Source organism: Cnephaeus nilssonii, assembly GCF_951640355.1.
Source record: "Cnephaeus nilssonii genome assembly, chromosome: 14".
In the NCBI taxonomy this organism is placed as follows: Eukaryota; Metazoa; Chordata; class Mammalia; order Chiroptera; family Vespertilionidae; genus Cnephaeus; species Cnephaeus nilssonii.
This window is the reverse complement of record NC_137085.1, coordinates 47640685-47662785: the sequence shown is the minus strand read 5'-3', so window position 1 is coordinate 47662785 and position 22101 is coordinate 47640685.

Below are 22101 nucleotides of genomic sequence, written 5' to 3'. Positions count from 1 at the left end.
AATATTATAGGTAGCATATACTAGTATAACATATCCATGTCTCTAAGAAATTAAGACATGGATATGTTATACTATTCTTCTTATGTGAAGATAGAGCACCACACCAGCAAGTAGGAACAGGGCAGTTGCATTATTATGAATGATACATTTCTGGAAACTTCACTTATCTTTAATCTGTATAGTTCAAGACTAAGTTTCACTAGATCTGACAAAAGACAATGGATCTAATTTGCAACTTCCTAATGAAAATAGCAAAAACACAGTTTACAATTTATTCAGCCAGCTTTGAATTATATAATTCTTGATCGTTTTTATAATTGAAAGTGTTAACGAGAAAAACATTCAAACCCGAAAGGAATTTTTGTGAGTTTATTTGAGCCAAACTGTGGACAATTGCCAGGAAGCAGAATCTCAATGTGTTGAGATAGTGTTCTGGAGAATGGCGGTTTTCTTCTTGTTTTATACATTACAATCCATGGGTGACAGATTAGGGAGGCCAGAGAAAGCAAAGGGGGTGGGGGAACCTCTGGGAATGGATAAAAAGTAAAATGATAGACACATGCTTCCTTTACACAGTTCGGTATAAGATAGTTAGCAGTTAATAATTAACGTGATAATAATAATTGTAAAGGAATTTGTGTTTTCCCCAGGGTGCCAGGTCTGTGCCCTGAGGGGTCTGGAAAAAAGGAAAGTTACAAATTACCCTGAGATTCCACAGGTATGTTATTTTAGATGCAAAAAAACAATAGGCTTAATAAAGATAGAAGTTGATCTTTGTCAGGGAAGATACTGGCCTAGGACATGACTATCCACTAAAAAGGCTTTTTAATTAAAGGATTTAATTTCAGACCATCCTTGTGGTTACTTTAGGTCCCTTGAGTTTGCAAGGCCGCCATGCAGGCCTTTCCTGAGTTAGTCAGGTTAGCAAAAGAAATAGGAATTATTTCAAAATATATGCAGAGAGATTTTTTTTAATGTTTTATACCACACCACTTCAAATTAGTGAAGCTCAAAATCACATTAAATGCAGCCACATTGTTCTTGAACTACATTTGATTAACCTCCTCATAAAAATAATCTTCACAGAAAATACATTTTGATATGGTTCATTTGGTTTTTATTTAGAGTTGATCAAGAAACACCCACTTGAAAAACACTTCTGCATTTTCTGTGAAACTGTTAGACACTGTGACCGCTGGTATCCTTGATGCCACTTATAAAAATCACAATTTCCAAATTAAAATGTTTATTACCAGAAAATATTTTAAAGAACTATATGGTCTTTTTTTTTTTTTTTTTTTTTTTTTTTGGTATGGTCCTCTTAGTAGTTGAGAATTGCCTCCAAGAATCTGGAAGTTGAATTTGATGTTCAATCATAGTATATGGCAAATTTCCTAAAAAATGTGGGATGATTTAGTGTTGAGAGAAGAAAAAGGAAAATCAAGGATCACCAGTTTATATAATTTATGTAGCATAAATTTTAAACAACAAACAAAACAGCCTTGTACTGGATAACAATTTTTACAATTTCTGATTTTAATTAAAATTGGGTCCCTGGGCAAGGTAAAGCAATTGAGTGGATAATAATGAGGTTCCTTTCTTAGAGGATCTTAGGGATAAACAGCCAATGAGAAAAGTCCCGTTTTTGAAGTAGTGATTCTTGAGTGGGTTGGCTCATGACTGCATGCTTTAAATGGCTACACAAGAATAGTGAAGAAAATGTCCTAAGAGCTGAGTGTCAGTCTCAAAAAGAAACTAATGTTTGACTCATTCTAACCATATGGATGACGCCTTGGGAACCAACCAAATTATTTTGACTTTCCCTAGTCTTTCTCTTGGTTAGGATCTTGCACAGACCCATCTAAGACAAATGACTAATCAGTATCTGGCAGAATATTCAGACTGTAAGGGAAATCTGTTTGGACAAGGGTGGACAAATAACGTGGCTTAGAATAAATAACTGCTGAATGTAAAATGGTACAGCCACTTTGGAAAACAATCTCACAGTTCCTCAAAAGGTTAAGTATAGAGTGACTATGTGGCCCATCCATTCCACTCCTAGGTGTAGTTTCCTATTTTTCCATCTCACCTGATATTTCAATTAGTCCCATGGATGAATTAGGGAAGAGAGATAAATTGTTTTCTATTCTTAATTCAAGGCTCATCTGGAATAGACAGTAATTATATTGGACCTTGTTTATTGTCTCTATTTCCTTCTGCTTTATACCTATATCTCTATTTTTGTAGGCATTGTATACACTCAACTTTTTACTAAAATAATGAGTTTATCTGATTAAAAATAACATATCTACTGTTGATTATTAAAAATATAGGAAAAAAATATGAGCCTAGTATCCAGATACTCAATATTTTACTGCTTCATCCTTCTTTGAAGGATGAATTTACATATATTGATATATATTCATTTTATTTTATAAAAGTGGGAGCGTACACTTCATAACTGTCCTAACCTAATTTCCCCAATTCCATGAAATAATCTACTACAATATCATTCTCATTACTAGAAGATGTTATCTTACATGGACATGCCATGTGCTTTTTGAACTGTATATGAGAAACAGAGTCTAAGAAAAAGATTTGTGTTTTGTGCAGTAGTTTTATTGGTGAGTGCCCATGGGATAAAACCTTATATGAGCAAGTAAAGGAAATAGGGGTGGGTGAAACTACAATGAAGTTGCAATAAAGACCCTAAGGAGCTCTGGGAAGGGATGGCCCTTCAGAGTTGTCACTCCTTGAAGCAAAGGGTCTGAGTCTTTGAAACCCCTTATTATCCAGTAATTAAATGGGGACTCTCCCCTTGAATAGGTCTGAACTGGGGCAAGGCAGCTCTTTTCAGAGGAGGGCAATTCACGTATAGAAATTTAGCTGAGAGCCATTGGTTATCAATGCTGCCAGCAACTGATGAAATGAATTCTTAAGTCCTGAAGGGGAAATCTGGGAGAAATAAAATAGTATTTGCTAAAGTCTATCTCTTTTTTTTTAATGTATTTTATTGATACTTTACATTACAGAGAGGAAGGGAGAGGGATAGAGAGCTAGAAACATCGATGAGAGAGAAACTTTGATCAGCTGCCTCATGCACACCCCCTACTGGGGATGTGCCCTCAACCAAGGTACATGCCCTTGACCGGAATCGAACCTGGGACCCTTCAGTCCGCAGGCCAATGCTCTATCCACTGAGCCAAACCGGTCAGGGCTAAAGTCTATCTCTTGTTCCACTTGAATTTACTTAAATATTTATTAAGTTTTCACTGTATCTTTCTTCTATTTATTCTAGGTTCCATTCACTCTTGGCTAACATATTTGCTGATCTAGGTCAGTGGTTGGCAAACCGTGGCTCACGAGCCACATGCGGCTCTTTGGCCCCTTGAGTGTTCTAACGCCACTTCTTCAAAATAGACTCACCCAGGCCGAAAACCGACTTCTGCACATGGGCCACGAAGTTTCAATCGCACTGTACGTGCGTGCCCGCACGTGGTATTTTGTGCAAGAGCCACACTCAAGGGGCCAAAGAGCCGATGTAGCTCGCGAGCCGCGGTTTGCCGACCACTGGTCTAGGTGATCTAGGTGGCTTGCATGGTGGGATGTCCCTTATTGGTCTGAGCCTCTGACTTTCTTAGGCCATTGCTGTTGTATTTATACTATTTTTGTTAAAAATGGGCAAGAGATTCCGCAGGGGATTGCATGGGTACCAAGCATATTCTTCCCTGCCCTCATGGTTAAGTAGTAGTCCTGTTTACCTGATTATCAGCCAAGCACCTATGCTAAGGTAGTGACTCCTTTCTTGTTACTGCTATCTTTGCTTTCTTCTTGTCATGACAACCCTAAAGTGAAAGTAGTAGTAAAGTTTAATGGGACACTTGCTGTGTCTTTTGATGAAACATTTCCCCTCTGAGAAGCAGAACATCTGGACCCACGTTGTCTAGAGTTGTAGAAATGGGAAGCACATCTATACTAATAAAAGCATAATATGCTAATTAGACCAAGTGACCTTCTGGGCGTCATTCCGGACATCCTTCCAGACAAAGCCATGGTGATGAAGGCAGAGGTGGTTAAGGGCGATCAGGCCAGCAGGCAGAGGAGTTGGGGCAATCAAGCAGGCAGGTAGAGGGATTAGGGGCAATCAGGCAGGCAGGCAGAGGAAGTTAGGGGCATCAGGCCAACAGGCAGGGGAACAGTTAGGAGCCAGTGGTCCCTGATTGAGAGAGGGATGTCCGACTGCGGGTTTAGGCCCTATTCCTGTGGGATCAGGCCTAAACCGGCAGTCGGATATCCCCTGAGGGGTCCCTGATTGGAGAGGGTGCAGTCCGGACTAAGGGACCGCCCCCCCCCATTAGTTTTGTGCACCGGGCCTCTAGTATTCTATAAGTTGGTCACTTGGAAGAATGGTAAGCAGGGATACTCCTACGCCTTCTGTTGGGTCCTAGACCCAAACATTCTACCTACGGGAAACTTAGCATCACACAACAGCTATTATTTAGGTGTAATGAGGTCATGGAAAATAAACCCCCTATTCTTATAGAAATGGGGAGCACATCTATACTAATAGAAGCATAATAACAAGCTGGTGCCTCAGTTACACTTACAAAAGACTATTCTATCACTATCAGACTGGCAACTGGGTTGTGTAGTATGTGATCAAAACAGTGGATCTCATGGTCATGTGTTCACTGCCATATGTCCTTTTGATTTGGGTTGTTTTCCTGAGCAGGATGCAAGGGTGATTTCTTTCCTGGGTCCCTATGCAGATGGATTTGAAGAATGAAGCCAGGGACAAAAGGTGGTAGATGAAAAGGGTGGATATTTATTGGAAGCAAATACAAACTCCCACATAGGGATGAGGTCCCAATGGGGTACCCACAAAGTCCCTTTTTCTAAGGTTTATAAATGCTGTAGTTCTTTGTCTCTTCATGCTCCCTTCTAATTGGACCCTTTCTTCACTTTATGATCCTATGCTCTTCTAATTGGTCACTCTTTTTGTATAATATCAGCTTCAAAGCCCAAAACCCATGTGGTTCCCCTCCATTTCCTCTCCCCCATATTTTGTAGCATTTTTCTATCTACTGTGAAAATCTGTATTCCTCTTTCTGCCATTTGTCGGCATTTCTCTATCCTCTGTGCAAGTTTGTTTCATTTTTCCCCATACTCTATAGATTTTTCCTTATCTTCTGTAATGTATGTCTCTCCCCTTATCCTGTGGCACCATTTTTATTCTCTGTAAATCTATGCCTTCTGGTGGCTCCAAGCCCTCACCTATGCATTCCTCGCCCATGGACCCTCTTTATTCTTAAAACTCCCTAAACCGCCTATTTTATTCTAAAATTCCTCTAACTTCATTTTCAAATGGGTGTCTTAGTTCCAATTCAGTGTATCCAAAACTCTGTAAGCCCTTGACTAGTGGTGCTGGCTGAGGTCCTATGGATGGCACAGGCCAACCTGGAATATGTGCTGATTCCACCAAAGTTCAAATACTGTCCTTGTTGAGTGGTCAGTTTGTCACCAAATAGCTGGTTGATATTCTTGAGGATTAAGCCATATCAGGATTTAGCATTTGTCTCTGTGCTGGGAAATAGGATATTTGGCAGTGGCAGTAGCTAGATTAGCCTTGGTAAGTGGGAGCTATGTGTTGCATAGTCTTCATCCTTGCTACTGTGACTTCTCTGTTTATGTAACCATTATGCCAGTACTGAGGTGGCTGGTGACAGAAACTAGCTGATAGTAGCTGGCCATGCCATTCTGTATTTTTGGGTGTTTGGTGCCTCCTTTATGAAGAAGGATGAAGGAGGGAAGAAGGCTGTCTAGAAGACATTAATATGTAATACAAAGATCTTCATAGTTGGGCTCATTCACATACATCCTCCCCAGATGCCCTTGTTGCCAAACTCCTAATTTTCCTTTTTCCAGGTCCCTGAACAATCGGTGAAATTATTTTCCTCTGCTCATGAATGGTATATGTTGTTACTTTGGTCCACTCCTCTTTCCACTATAGTTAGATGATCAGAGGCAGTGCCTGAAGCTCTTCCCACTGTGATGATTTCCCTTCACAGCTTTCTTTCAGAGACACTGTGAGTGAGGTTATAGTGCAACAGCAGTACATTTTTAGCTTGCACTTCATATCAGTATGATCCATCTGTGAACCATCTATTGGGCTGTTTTCTCCTCAGTCTGCTAATCATCAGGGACCCCTCATATGCCCATAAAGGTACCAAGCAGTTTAATTGTGCCCTCCATCCTGCTTATGCTTGATTCTGGATTCACCACTTTCATTTTATGATGGATCACTGCTGAGTCCACCTGACTCTATGACTTGACAATTCCCAGATAAGGACTCGCTGAGAGCCATTAGCTGCAGGAATAAATGCCTCAGCTCATTCCTGGAAAAAGTAACTTAAGTTCTCTGATGCTGAGAATTTCAGGTGTTTCTTTGGGGAGGGGGGGGGCTTGTTTTTTTATTTTTGCCATTTTAAACAACACAACTTTAAAAGTTCTTAGTATAAGCATATAATTTATGAAAATTAAAAAGATATAAATAAAAAATGGAGAACCAAGAAGATGATAAGAAATGAAACGAGAGGCCAGGCTGGCATGGCTCAGTGGTTGAGTGTTGAACTATGAACCAGGAGGTCACGGTTTGATTTCTGGTCAGGGCATATGCCATGGTTGTGGGCTTGATCCCCAGAGTGGGGTGTGCAGGATGTAGCTGATCAATGATTCTCTCTCATCATTGGTGTTTCTATCTCTCCCTCTCTCAAATCAATAAAAATATATTTTAAAAAAAGAAATGAAACAAGGAGACTTGGGTTATAGCCTTAGCTTTACTGTTATCTTTGAATTTTATATTTAACAAACCATTTCACTTCTCAAAGCCTTAATTGCCTTATCTACATTATGACAGTTAGATGAGATCAGTTTTTCCAATCTAGAGTCTACTGAGAAAGTAATAAAATTTCAAGAGCTATTTCCAGTATTTTATAAAGTCTAATGAAAATAATTTGTCTGTCCTTAATAAGGTTTCAGAGGGATCAGGTGAGGGACACTGCACTGACAATTTAGGCAAGTGAGAGCTACATCAGATAAATACTGTAGAATAAAAGAATTTTAGAACATCATCGTATGCTAAGTATTTCCAGGGTCATCCCGTCCAACTCACAAACAGATGTACAAATCCCCTCATTACAATTGTAAACCTTCCTTTGAACTCTTTCCATATCATGAGTAGGCCTGTCCAGTTTCAGAGGGCTCTAATAATTACATTGTCTCGTCACTTTCTCCTGTTAGTAGTGGATCTCTTTCTTTCATCACCTCACATTCTCTTCTCAATGTATTCCAATTGAGCTTCATTACTACCAATTCAATGTGTTCTACTTTGTTGTTATCTTACCTCATTTCTGAGCAGCATTTGACACAATGGATCATTCCCTTCTTCTTGAAATGATTTCCCCTCTTACCTTCCTGGTTAGCATATCCCCTGCCTTTTCTCCTAACTCACTGGTTGATCCTTTTCAGTCTTGCATTCTGGCTTCTCCTCTTCCTCTATCGGATAGAGTCTATCCAATCTCTAAATTGGCTCAGTAACTTGGCCCTATTCTCTTAGGTCAGTGGTCGGCAAACTCATTAGTCAACAGAGCCAAATATCAACAGTACAACGATTGAAATTTCTTTTGAGAGCCAAATTTTTTAAACTTAAACTTCTTCTCACGCCACTTCTTCAAAATAGACTCGCCCAGGCCGTGGTATTTTGTGGAAGAGCCACATACAAGGAGCCAAAGAGCTGCATGTGGCTTGCGAGCCGCAGTTTGCCGACCACGGTCTTAGGTGATATCACTTATTCTCCTGGCTTTAGGTAGTCTAGTCTTTCAAATAATATCTTCCATTTGTCACTTGTCTCTGAAACTAAGATAAAATGTCTAATGTCATACTTAACAACTCTTTTTGGATGATTAATAGGCATCTACAACTTAATTTGTCCCTAAGAGAACTTTTTGTTTTTACACCCGAACCCATTCCTTCCCCAAGCTCTCAAATATCAGAAAACTAGAGGCCCGGTGCACGAAATTTGTGCCTGGGATGGGGGGGTGTCCCTCAGCCCAGCATGTACCCTCTCCAATCTGGGACCCCTCAAGGGATGTCCGACTGCCTGTTTAGGCCCGATCCCGATCCAGGACTGCTGGCTCCCAACTGCTCGCCTGCCTGCCTTCCTGATTGCCCCTAACTGCTTCTGCCTGCCAGCCTGATCACCCCCTAACTACTCCCCTGCCAGCCTGATTGATGTCTAACTGCTCCCCTGTCAGCCTGTTTGCCCCTAACTGCTGTCCCCTGCAGGCCTGGTCACCCCTAACTTCCATCCCCTGCAGGCCTGGTTCCCCCCAACTGCTCTCCACTGCAGGCCTGGGTCCCCCCCAACTGCTCTTCCCTGCAGGCCTGGTCACCCCCAACTTCCCTCATCTGCCAGCCTGGTCCCTCCCAACTGCCCTCCCCTGCTGGCCACCTTGTGGTGGCCACCTTGTGTCCACATGGGGGCAGGATCTTTGACCACATGGGGCAGCCATCTTGTGTGTTGCAGTGATAGTCAATCTGCATATTACTCTTTTATTAGATAGGATAGAGGCCTGTGCACAGGTCGGGGCCGGCTGGTTTGCCCTGAAGGGTATCCCAAATCAGGGTGGGGGTTCCCTTGGGGTGTGGGGTGGCCTGAGCGAGGGGCCTGTGGTGGTTTGCAGGCCGGCCACACCCCCTGCTGACGCAAGTGGATGCCCTGGTATCTGGGGTTTATGTATTCTTCTATAATTGAAACTTTGTAGCCTGGAGTGGAGCCAAGGCTTCTGCTTGCTCCGTGGCAGCAGCCATTTCTGTTGGGGTTTATGTATCTTCTATAATTGAAACTTTGTAGCCTTAAGCGGAGGCCTGGGCTGGCCAGGGTGTGCGGAAAGCTTGGCTTCTTCCATTGCCAGGGGCAATCCTAGCCTCCCTTTCTCTCCAGCTCCGTGGCTGCCGCCATTTCTGTTCAGATTTGTTTACCTTCTATAATTGAAACTTTGTAGCCTTGAGTGGAGGCCTAGGCTGGCAAGGGCAGGTGGAAAGCTTGGCTCCTTCCATTGCCTGGGAAACCCAAGCCTCCCTCCTGCTGTCTGTGGCTATAGCCATCTTGGTTGGGGTTAATTTGCATACTCACTCTGATTGGCTTGTGGGTGTGGCTTGTGGGTGTGTCGAAGTGATGGTTAATTTGCATATTACTCTTTTTTTTTTCTTTTTTTTATTGATTTTTTACAGAGAGGAAGGGAGAGGGATAGAGTCAGAAACATCGGTGGGAGAAAAACATTGATCAGCTGCCTCCTGCACACCTCCCACTGGGGATGTGCCCGCAACCAAAGTACATGCCCTTGACCAGAATTGAACCCGGGACCCCTCAGTCCGCAGGCCGATGCTCTATCCACTGAGCCAAACCGGTCAGGGCTTCATATTACTCTTTTATTAGGTAGGATAGCACAATTTCTGCTAGATTTCTCAGTCAAAAACTTAGAATGCATTTATAATTTAGCCTTTTTTTCTCTCTAATACACTCCCAAGTTCTGTCACTTCTAACTCCAAAAGTGACCCAAAACTGACTGATTTATGTCCATTACCACAATCTTTCTCTAAGACTTCCCCATTTTTTGCCAGGACTATTGCTATAACCTTCAATTGGTCTCCTCGATTGCACTCTTGGTTCTTTAATCTATTCTCCATGTAACAGTAAGAGCAAATGACTCACTGATTGTTTTTTTTTTTAGATTTGTATTTATTTATTTTTAGAGAAAGGGTTGAAGAGAGAGAGAGAGAGAGAGAGAGAGAGAGAGAGAGAGAGAGAGAAACATGGATTTGTTTTTCCACTTATTTATGCATTCATTGGTTGATTCTTGTATATGCCCTGATGGGGGATTGAACCCACAACCTTGGTGTATCAGGATGATGCTCCAACCAACTGAGCTAACCAGCCAGGATCAAGAGTGATTTATTTAATAAGCAGATTATCATATCAGTAAGGATTTACATGATTACAAGATGGGGAAGTTGCCTCAGTTACCATTTTCTCAATTAGATAGGGAGTGGTTGGCTCTGACCTTTCAGAGCTTCAAGGTTGACCAGACTTCTTTTATTAGTGAGATGATGGTTGGTTTCTGGCAATTGATGTTTGTTTTATGTCCAAGATAAAATGCATTTGGTAAATATTCTATGATGCTTGAAAAATGTTTACTCTGCTCTTATTGGGTGGTGTGACAAGTTTATGTTGGTTAATTGTTCAGATATTCTATTTCCTTGCTGATTTTTTTCTCTTTTATTATTATTTTTTAATTTAATAAATCTTTATTGTTCAGATTATTACAATTGTTCCTCTTTTTTCCCCCATAGCTGCCCTCCACCTGGTTCCCACCCCACCCTCTGCCCTTACCGCCCCCCCCCACTGTCCTCATCCATAGGTGTACGATTTTTTCCAGTCTCTTCCCACACCCCCACACCCATTTCCCCCTGAGAATTCTCAGTCCACTCCCTTTCTATGCCCCTGATTCTGTTATATTCACCAGTTTATTCTGTTCATCAGATTTTTTTATTCACTTGATTTTTAGATTCACTTGTTGATAGACATGTATTTGTTGTTCATAATTTTTATCTTTACCTTTTTCTTCTTCTTCCTCTTTTTAAAGAATACCTTTCAGCATTTAATATAATACTGGTTTGGTGGTGATGAACTCCTTTAGCTTTTTCTTATCTGTGAAGCTCTTTATCTGACCTTCAATTCTGAATGATAGCTTTGCTGGGTAGAGTAATCTTGGTTGTAGGTTCTTGCTATTCATCACTTTGAATATTTCTTGCCACTCCCGTCTCGCCTGCAGAGTTTCTATTGAGAATCAGCTGACAGTCATATGGATGCTCCCTTGTAGATAACTAACTGTTTTTCTCTTGCTGCTTTTAATATTCTCTCTTTGTCTTTTGCACTTGGCATTTTAATTATGATGGGTATTGGTGTGGTCCTCTTTGGATTCCTTTTGTTCGGGGTTCTGTGCGCTTCCTGGACTTGTAAGTCTATTTCTTTCACCAGGTGAGGGAAGTTTTCTGTCATTATTTCTTCAAATAGGTTTTCAGTATCTTGCTCTCTCTCTTCTTTTGACACCCCCATAATTCTGATGTTGGTACGCTTGAAGATGTCCCAGCGGCTCCTTACACTGTCTTCATATTTTTGGATTCTGTTTTCTTTTTGCTTTTCCAGTTGAGTGTTTTTTGCTTCTTTGTATTTCAAATCTTTGACTTGATTCTTGCGATCCTCTAGTATGCTGTTAGATCTCTGTATAATATTTTCATTTCAGTCAGTGTATGCTTAATTTCTAGTTGGCCCTTTTTCATATCCTCGAGGGTCTCACTAAATTTATCGGCCTTTTCTAGAAAATTCTTGAAAAACCTTATAACCGTGTTTTTGAACTCTATATGCAGTCGTTTGCTTTCCTCCATTTCTTTCATTTGTGATCTGTTTCTTTGTCTCCGCATTTTTGCTGCTTCCCTGAGTTGATAGAGTGGCTTTGTGTGTTAGGTGTTTTATAGGGCCGAGTGGCTCAGCCTCCCCAGTTACCTGAGGTGGACACTCTTGGTGAACCCCTTTGTGGGCTGTGTGCACAGTCTTGTTGTAGTTAAGCCTTGATTGTTGTTGGTATCACTGGGAGGAATTGACCTCCAGGCCAATTGTATGTGAGGATCAGCTGTGTCTATGCTGGGAGAACTTCTGTGCTGGAGACACCCTTATGAGATAAGACTTGCAAAAGCCTCTGTGCTCAGGTTGGATGGGGCGGAGTCTCAGGACAGAGCAGACAGCATTGGTTTCCCATCATCCCTGCTCTAATAGGTCCCTGTGTCTCAGTGTCCTGTGGTAATCGCTGCAAGCACCTCTGAGAGAAAGCCGCCCTCGAGTTCCGCCCGCTGCCAGACAGTCCAGTTTCTCTCTGAATGAGTCTAGGTCCCCAGAGTCTTGCCCAGAACTGGAGATCAGTGTAGTCGGGAGCTTTTGTCTCCCTACCGCTTGAGAAAGCCAGCCATATACTCAGTTGCCAGCCCTCTCTGTGCACGCGCCAGTTTTTTTTTCATATAAATTTTAAACTTATTTTGACCAATTGGGAAAAAATTTTGTTGAGATTCTTTTTGGAACTGCAATAAACTTATATATTAATATAGGAATAACTGTCTCTCCAATTTCAGATCTTGTTTTATGTCTTTCAATAAAATATCATTTTCTTCATTTAGATCCAATTTCTGTCTTCTTAAATTCATTTTAGGTAATTTATCTTCTTTATTGTACTTATAAATGTACTTATCAATTTCTAATTGCATATTAGTAGGAAAAAACTTATTAACTTTGTATCTGGCCCACCACATTACCTAATTGTCCTGTTAATGGAAAGAGATATTTAGCAGAATATCTTGTATATGACCATACCAATGGAAAATACAGTATCTTTTCATTCTCTATTTTTATACTTTAACTTTCTAGCCTTGTTAGTCTCCAAAAATGTGTTGAAGAATAGTGATAATAGCAGAAATCCCAGTCTCATTACTGATTTTAATAAAACAATGGCTGTTGTATATAAAGTAGTTGTTGGGCTTAGATATAGATTTTTTTAAAAATTGTTTAGGTAGTGCTTTGGGCTGAATTACATTATCCCAAAATTCATGTGTTGAAGCCCTAACTCCCCAAGTGACTATATTGTAGATAGGGCCTTTAAGGACCTAGTTAAGTTTAAATGAAATCATAAGGGTGGAATCCTGTCTGACAGAACTGGTGCCCTTATAAGAGGTCATAAGGTTCTTCCTTATAAGAAAAGGAAGAGACACCAAAACTTGCTCTTTCTCTGCCATGTGAGGGCACAGTGAGAGGTTAGTCACCTGCAAGCCAGGAAGAGAGATCTCACCAGAACCCAACTACCTGGTACCATGATCTAAAATTTCCATCCTCAGCATGTTGAGAAAATGAATTCCTGTTGTTTAAGCAACTCAATCGATGGTATTTTGTTTTGTCAGCCCAAGCTAATGTCAACTGAAAATGTATTGTTATGAATGCAACCATATAAAGCCATAAAATATGCTAAACATAGTGATGGCATTGTCCTCTACTCAGCAGTTCTCAACTGGTCATTTTGTCCTTCAGGAGACATTTAGCAATGTCTAGAGATATGTTTGATTGCCACCACTAGGGGAGAGGAGTACATGCTACCAGCATCAAATAGATACAGGCTAGGGATGCTAACAAGTACCCTATAATGCATGGACAGCTTCTGCAACAAGGACTTACCTGGTCCAAAATGTCAACAGTGCTAAGGTTGAGAATGCCTAGCCAAGCCCCTGAAAACCCCTATTGCGTTCATTTATTTCTCTTTTAGTTACAGTTTTTCTTAGGGATACCTGGTGAATTGTATCAAAACCTTCTATGGCAATCATTGGTAGAATCGTATGATTTTTCTCCATAATACTAGTATTTAGTGTGTTGGGTTATCTTAATGGACACCTTCGGTTCAAAAGTAAAAAGTACAAAGTGGGGGTTTTTGTTACTTTCATCAGATATTTTAAGGCTACTCTAAGTTTATTAGTAGATTCTCATGTTTTTCTATCGTTTAGAACTGGTGGATTAAAAACAATTTTATGTTCATTGGTGGCTAGGAATTCATTTCTAACTCCCTGTGTCTGGGACCTCTTTTAAGTTATCTAAAACCTTTGGGATTTTTTCTATAGTTATCTTCTTGAGCTAGTTTTGGTTATTTCTGTGTTTGTTTGTTTTTTAATGATTTATTGATTGATCTTGCTTCTTCTGGTTTATATTCTATTACACAGGGTAATCTTTTCGAAGCTGAAGTTAAATCATGTCACTGCTCTGTTTAAACACTTTCCCACCAGGCCAGCATGCCTGGGTTGCGGAATCCCCAGTATGGAGCATGCGGGAGGCAGCAGATCAATGATTCTCTCTCATCATTGATGTTTCTATATCTCTCTCCATCTCCTGTCCTCTCTGAAATCAATAAAAATATATATTTTTTAAAAAAACCTTTCTCGTGCTTACAAGGCTGCTAATGTTCTCTCTTATCAATCACATCTCTTTCTTGTGGTACTCTTTCCTTTACCATTTCATTCAGACACACTGACAAACTGCCCATTCCTCAACTATAGGAATAACTTTTCTCAAATTCCTTTTTACAGGCTTCCCCCTTTCTTTGGAAAATCCTCCATCCCCTCCACGTATTACATTGGTTTCTTTTTTCCTTGCTTCAGAATTTGGTTTTTAATTTTGCCACCTCAGAGGCAATCCTTGACCACCCTACCCAAATAGATTTTTCACCACCCCAGTGCTTACCAGTACCCAAAATAAGTAGAGATTTTCTCTCTTCTGGTTGTTACAAAGGCTGAGTGTAATAGTCAACAGCCACTCAAATATATTTTCCTCTAGAGGGAAAACTCAGAAATATATTAGATTGGTCACTAAAAGAATTACCTACCTCTCCCCACATTACTTTGGAAAAAGGTCATGGTTTCAGAGCTCAAAGGTTGTAACAGAATTCCAAATTAATTTCCTAAAGATAATTTTTGCCACTTGGAACTTCTCCCATCCAAGTACTAACCAGGCCCGACCCTGCTTAGCTTCCGAGATCAGACGTGATCGGGCGCATTCAGGGTGGTATGGCCGTAGACAAATTGGAACTTCTCAATTCTTTTTGAACCTCTGAAGACAAACATTTATATGCAATTGCATACAAATGCCAGGCATATTTTAAAATTGTAGCCATATAGGAATTAATATATATGCAAGAACACTAATGTTAAAAAAGGGGAAAGCAAATTATATTTTTGATCAGGTATCAACTACTTTTTGAAAAAATTTAGTTTATCCAAATGGCTTGTTGAGAAATATTATTTGGCAAGATATTTCTCAATCTGGCTTAATTTGCCTGTTGCAATTTTACTAAGCCCAGTATTTTAACAAATTTGAACATATTCCCAATGATCTTTAATGATAGATGTATCTTGTAAAAATAAAACCAATAAAGTAAAAATGGGCCACTAAAGGAATGCTAAAAATTGGATGAAGAAAATTCACAGTATGAACAATAAAGAAATAAACCCATGTGTTGTGACTGACTAGGTGTGACAATTCCTTTGAAAAATATTTCATGTACCAATTTTAAAATGAAAGTATTATCAAATGCAGAGAATGTATCTGTCTCTCTTCACCATTTAACTTTTTAATAATAGAATCTACTGTGGGTATCAGATTTTCAAAGATATATTTCAAGACCTCCAAAAATACGTGAATACAAGATAGGCCAGTTCATTAGTCATATTTATGGACATGCACTATTAATGTGGTTAGCATTTGCTAAGCATCGGTACCAACTAAATATTAACGTTTTAACGTTTTTCTGGGTGTGAGCGGTCAATTTTTAAATTTAGGTTATTTTTATTGCCATGAAGATCAGGCAGTATTCCTGCTTTTAAAATGATGAAATTGGCTTCTCAGTGAACTTCAAAAGAGGAAGAGCCATTCTGCAGCAGATGCTTTCCTGCTAACTCAAAATCATTCATGGGAATTGTCAGTTTGTTCTTCCAAAAATATCAAGTAAGATGAGAAGAAAGCTAATGTTTTTGCTATCAAGGCATAGACATTTGGTCAGAGCAATAAATAGCCTCAAATGCCAAAAAAATAATAAAGAAAATGTGGAATGAGTAACTTCCAAAGTTATGGAAATAATTTGACTGTGTCTTGCTACATGATAAAAATTGACACCATTCCTAACTACGCACAGATGGAAGTACTACGCTAACAATGTGTTGGAGCGGAGTCTTATTACAGCTCTTATTATAATCATGGTGCAGCCAGGAATTTTGTCTGTTTCAAAACAATTATTTACGTATATAAAATGTGTATACATGTGTGATTAATTTTCTAATGGTGGTGATTAGTTTTCTTTAAGCCAATACAAATTCTTTTACAGCAAATGTTACACATTTAAAAGATGGCTGAATAGGGCCTTGGGTAGAATCCATGAATATAACCATTTCTAATCTGTTTCTGTTAACTGGCCTATAGGTAAAGGGATAAAACCACTTTAAACTCAATTAACATTATATATCAAATAGTCATTCACAATCTGGCTCTGCCACACAAATTAACCCTTATTTTCTTTGGCTAAAAGTGGGAATTAGTAAAGTTACAAAAGATATGGATAGAAACCCCACAGAATACAGACTTAATTTTTCTTTTTATGCAGTTTAATTTCAAAAATGTTACGATAAGCTGATTTAGATAGAATTGGAGAAGCCAGGGGAAAAATAATATTTTTGTAGCCTAATGCAGTGTGGTAAAAAGGTATGGACTCTGTCAGCATAGCTGGGTTCAAATCCCCATTCCTTAATTATGAGCTGTGTAACACCGAGAAAGTTTCTTAATTAATCTAAGTTTCCTACTTTGTAAATTTTAAATAATAAAACCTAATAAGGGTACGATGAGAATTAGAGGAAATAATGAATACAGAATGCTAGTACAGTGTGGGATACATAGTAGATATTCAGTATAATCTGCAGTTTGGGATATTTAAAAGCCCATCTGGTAATTATAATGTGCAGCAAGTTTAGGAACCACTGCCTTACAAGAAGGAAGAGCTAAGTACAGTTGACCCTTGAACTGTAGAGGGTAGAGGGGCACTGACCACCAGCACAGTAAAAAATCTGCATATAACCCTTTTTCCAAACACTTGAAGAGCATGCTTTCACCCTGCTTCTGAGCTTTAAACACAACTATTAGTTAAGGCTGCTATTACCATCCTGCCATAAATGCCCTCTGCACAAGTCAGCTCTAGGAGACAGGGCTGAGACTGACTGAAATTCTCTCTCAAGATACAGAGAAGTATGTGTGACCCTTGGAAACACATCAGATAGGAGATTGGCTGTAGTATTTGCCCTTGGGGATGGACTGTGTCCTACTAGTTTTTGTAGTACTCTGTGGATCAGGGGTAGGCAAACTTTTTCTGTAAAGGGCCAGATGGTAAATAGCTTAGGCTCCATGGGCCACTTTCAGGCTCAGTCACACATTCTTTTGTTTTGTTTTGCTTGTTTACAATTCCTTAAAAATGTAAATAACCTTCCTTAGCTTGCAGGCTATATGAAAACAAGCCATAGGGCACATTTGGCCCAACAGCTATAGTTTGTCCACCCCTGGTGTTATAACTAAGTTACATTGTGCATACCTTGCCTTGCAGTAGATTGTTTACTAAACTTTAGAGCCATTCAGGGAGGGAATAATTCTTTGTATCCACCAATTCTAGCAGAGTGCATTGCCAATAGGTGGGCTCAACAAATATTGATGAGTAAAATAATTCATGATTAAGAAGAGAATGTTCAAGTTTTAAGCAAGGTGGCACTATCATGAATCAGTTCTGGGATCTAACCTTCCTACAGTTTTCTCTAAGCACATTGTGTTAGTAATCCATCAAAAATTAATAGCAGAACTCATCTTTTGTGGCCTGATAGGATAGGGAAATAGGAGAAAGCCCACCTTTCTGAGTGAGAAGTAAAGGGAGCAAGAGCTATTTCCTTCTTCTCTGTGTAAGAGGCCAAAGTGGCTCCATAGAGAATAAGCAAGAGATTATGTTAATGCACCTACATTTTATGGAAAGAACAAAGATGATAAGCATTAAAACCCTGTAATAACACCACAGATTTGAGATATTTTTAATGTCCTAAATTCAGACACAAGCATTGGGCAAAGCTGACTTATATAAGAATAAATACAATATGTTCCCAATGAGCACATTATTATATATACTCCCTTTGTGAAATCTCTATTTTAAAGGGGAAATTTATATAGTTCTTAGGTTTCCAACATAACATTTAGAATTCTAGTAAAGGTTTGAGGGCAGAATTTTATCTCCAAGTCAGTAAAATTATTTCCATTTAATTAATTTCCTTTATTTGGCTTATACTTACAGTGAGTGCCTCATGCCACTCCCTGGCACTATGTAATAGAGACAAATTAACATTACCAGGTCTCTAGGATACCAGTATTTATACTGTCTTGATCAGGGTTTATCATGTGTTGGGAGAGTAGATGGCTCTAAATATGATATGAGGTGTCCCAAAGCCATGTCTAACCTCAAAATATTGCATTATTAGCACCCAAAGGTGATATTAGGACTATAAAAGAAATTATTCCCTTGGATTAAAGCACAAAATCTACCTGAGTATTCTGTTAAAATGGAATGCCTTGGAAGATGTAATGACACTAATTAACCCATTACCATAAAGAATCCAAGAGGGATCCATTTTTTCAGACCACTCACAGCAGAGCAAAGGCCCTCAGAGCACAAGATTTGACAGTAAAAGAGTTATGGTGACCCAGCACTTATAGGGGAAGTAGTCCTGGGTAGGGCTGAAATGAGGACTCTAGTAAGTGAAGGGAGATGTGAATGAGGAAGGATAGAAAAGAAAAATGTACTGAGAGAAACAAGGACATATGAAATATTGATGCTCCTCCCTTATAAAGTTAACCAGACTCAACTCTGGTTCCATAGTGCCATGAAGCTGTAGTTTAGTCTCCCCAGGTAATAATTCGCTAAAGAAGCAAGGAATTTCAGAAATAGAAACAGCTAGTTTCTTAATAGAGCCTTAAAGGCTGTAAGTACCTATAATACATAGTACACTATTCTAGGTGTTATTAGAAATGATGGGAGAAACTAACATGTTCTGAGTATATGCTAGGTACTCATCCATTATTAATTACCTCATTTAATCCTTACATCCATGGTGTGAAAGAGTCAGTGATTCCCTCATATCACAGGTGGAAAATTTAGGATCAAATAACCTGGGTGACTTACATACTCAAAGTGTAAAGTTTAGAGCTGAATAATACTTGGTGTCAAGTACTATGCTGAAGAATATGTGCATCTCTCATTTAAACATCAAAGCAGCTCATGAAGTAAACAGTAATTTTTTATTATTTTTAATTTTTATAATAAGTAATCTGATGCTCAGCCAGGTTAATTAATTTGCTCAAGGTAAGTGAGGAGCTGGGATACACACACACACACACACACACACACACACACACACACACACACACAGTTAAAGGTCTGAGCCTTTAACTGGCAGAGCCTTTAACTGGCCTTTAGGATAAGTCCTTGTCTTCTGTCCTTTGACTAGTGATTCACATCTGTGCAAAATATGATATATAATGTAGTCCATAGCCTCTCTAATAAAATGGTAATATGCAAATTAACTATCACTCTTCTACATAAGCCACGCCCGCCAGCCAATCAGGGCGAGTATGCAAATTAACCCAAACCAAGATGGCTACAGCCACAGAGAGCAAGGTTTCCCAGGTAACAGAGGAAGCCAAGCTTTCCCTAGCCGTTGCAGGCCTAAGCCTCCACTCAAGCTACAAAGTTTCAATTATAGAAGGTAAACAAATTCAAACAAATGGCGGCAGAATGGAGCTTGAGAGAGCAGGCCAGGGTTGCCGGCGGCAACAGGGGAAGCAAAGCTTTCTGCACACCCTGGCTGGGCTCACCCGCTTAAGGCTACAAAGTTTCAATTGTAGAAGGTGAATTAACTGCCACAGAAATGGCTGCCGCCCGGAGGGAGCAGCAGGCTTGGCTCCGCTCCAGGCTACAAAGTTTCAATTGTAGAAGGAAAATAAATTCCAGATACCAGTGCCTCTGCTTGGGTTGCCAGGGGGCATGGCCGGCCTGCAAACCACCAGGGGCCCCTCGCTCAGGCCGCCCCACGCCCCAAGGGAACCCCACCCTTATCTGTGACACCCTTCAGGGCAAACCAGCTGGCCCCCACCCGTGCATCAGTCCTCTATCTTATCTAATAAAAGAGTAATATGCAGATTGATCATCACTGCAACACACAATATAGCTGCCCCCATGTGGTCAAAGATCCTGCCCCCATGTGGACACAAGATGGCCACCACAAGATGGCCAGCAGGGGAGGGCAGTTGGGAGGCACACTACCTGCAAGGGAGGGCAGTTGGGAGGCACCCTGCCTGCAAGGGAGGGCAGTTGAGAGGGACCAAGCCTGCAAGGGAGGGCAGTTGGAGGTGATCAACCCTGCAGGAGAGGGCAGTTAGGGGTGACCAGGCTGGCAGAGGAGGGAAGTTGGGGGCAAACAGGCTGGCAGGGGAGCAGTTAAGCATCAACCAGGCTGGCAGCGGAGTGGTTAGGGGGTGATCAGGCTGGCAGGCAGAAGCGATTAGGGGCAATCAGGAAGGCAGGCAGGCAAGCAGTTGGGAGCCAGCAGTCCTGGATTGTGAGAGGGATGTCCGACTGCCCGTTTAGGCCTGATCCCACCAGGATCGGGCCTAAACGGGCAGTCGGACATCCCTCCAGGAGTCCCAGATTGGAGAGGGTACAGGCTGGGCTGAGGGACAACCCCCCGCCGTGCACGAATTTCGTGCACCGGGCTTCTAGTAGTATAATAAAAATGTAACCAACTCCGGTAGATTACTAACTTCTTTTCCTAGTCTCTCCCCGATCTGTCCCTGCCCCTTCTTCTAATGATCTAAGCATCCTTAGGGGTATGAGCCTTCATTTCCAGTTAGGGGTTGGTGCATAGAGATGGAAGAAAGAATACCTAATCGTGTCAGTTAAATGTTTTTTAGACCCATTCAAAATTTAGATCCTTATCAGGGGTGTTTCCTTCCTTCTCTCATATTTCCAACCATGAAGTCTATGTACAAGAGGGCAGCAACTATGACCGTATGGTAGTGAAAAGGGCTTTGGGAGCCCATATGTGTCTTTTGCCTGTTTTTGCCTTTCAGGTGTTTTGGTTGTTTCCACGATGACATTTGTCCCACTTGATCCTGAGAGTCGAGATTGGCATTTCCTGTTGAATTCCTTGCCCTGTTTGTTATTCCTGGGCTCTGGCTTCCTTTGTCTTCACTAGATCTGGTTCCTATCAGTAGTGATGTCCAGCAAGTGAGTTCTATCATGGGACACATTTAGTGGTTAGAAAATACCTGCTGGGCACACACTGCTACAGCCTCCTGGCATCAGGGGTCATTAGAGGTGCTATTTTGAATTTCTTTATTCTTGATGGTGTCTCTCTCCAAAACTTTTCCATGAGTTCCCCTTCCCTGCTGGAAACTTTAGGGTGAGGGAGAATGGGAATGATAGGCACCAGCGAGCTGGTTCTTGGAGATACTACTGATGTGACCTTCTTAAGACAACTGGACATACAGAAATCCCTTTTAAGCCAACAGTGGCTCCAGTGCAAACTTGGGGATGATCTCCAGATTTACAATGCATCTGCCATTTCTAACTGGCAGGGGGAAAAGAAGGATGATTTCATGTCAGATGCTGTGTCTGCCTAAAAAGGCATGGAACATAATTATCCACAGGAGTTGAAAACTTAGGTCCATACAAATCTGAAACACGAGTGTTTATTAGCAACTTTATTCATAACTAGAGGCCTGGTGCACCGATTCATGCACCCGTGGGATCCCTCTGCATGGCCTGTGGGGATCATTACTGCCTGCCACTCCCGCTCATCCCGGCCCTGCTGCACCTGCCATGGGCTCGCGCCCAGTCAGTCCCAATTGGGAGAGGCTCTTGCGGCTGCAGCGGCGCTCACCAGCCGTGAGCCCTGCCTCTGGCAACTATCGATCAGCTGAGTGGCGCTCCCACTGGGGAGCGCACTGACCACCGGGGAACAACTCCTGCATTGAGCATCTGCCCCCTGGTGGTCAGTGTGCATCATAGCGACCGGTCAACCGGTCATTTGGTCGCTTAGGCTTTTATATATACAGATTGCTGAAACTCAGAAGTAAACAAGATGTCTTTCAATAGGTGAATGGATAAATTATGGTACATCCATACAATGAAATATTATTCAATGATTAAAAAGAAAGGAGCTATCAAGCCATGAAAAGACATAGAACAATCTTAAATGTATTTTGCTAAGTAAAAGAAGCCAATCTGAAAAGGTTGTGTCCTGTAAGATTCCAACCATATGACATTCTGAAAAAGACAAAAGTATGGAAACAGTAAAAAGATCAGTGGTTGCCAGGAATTCAAG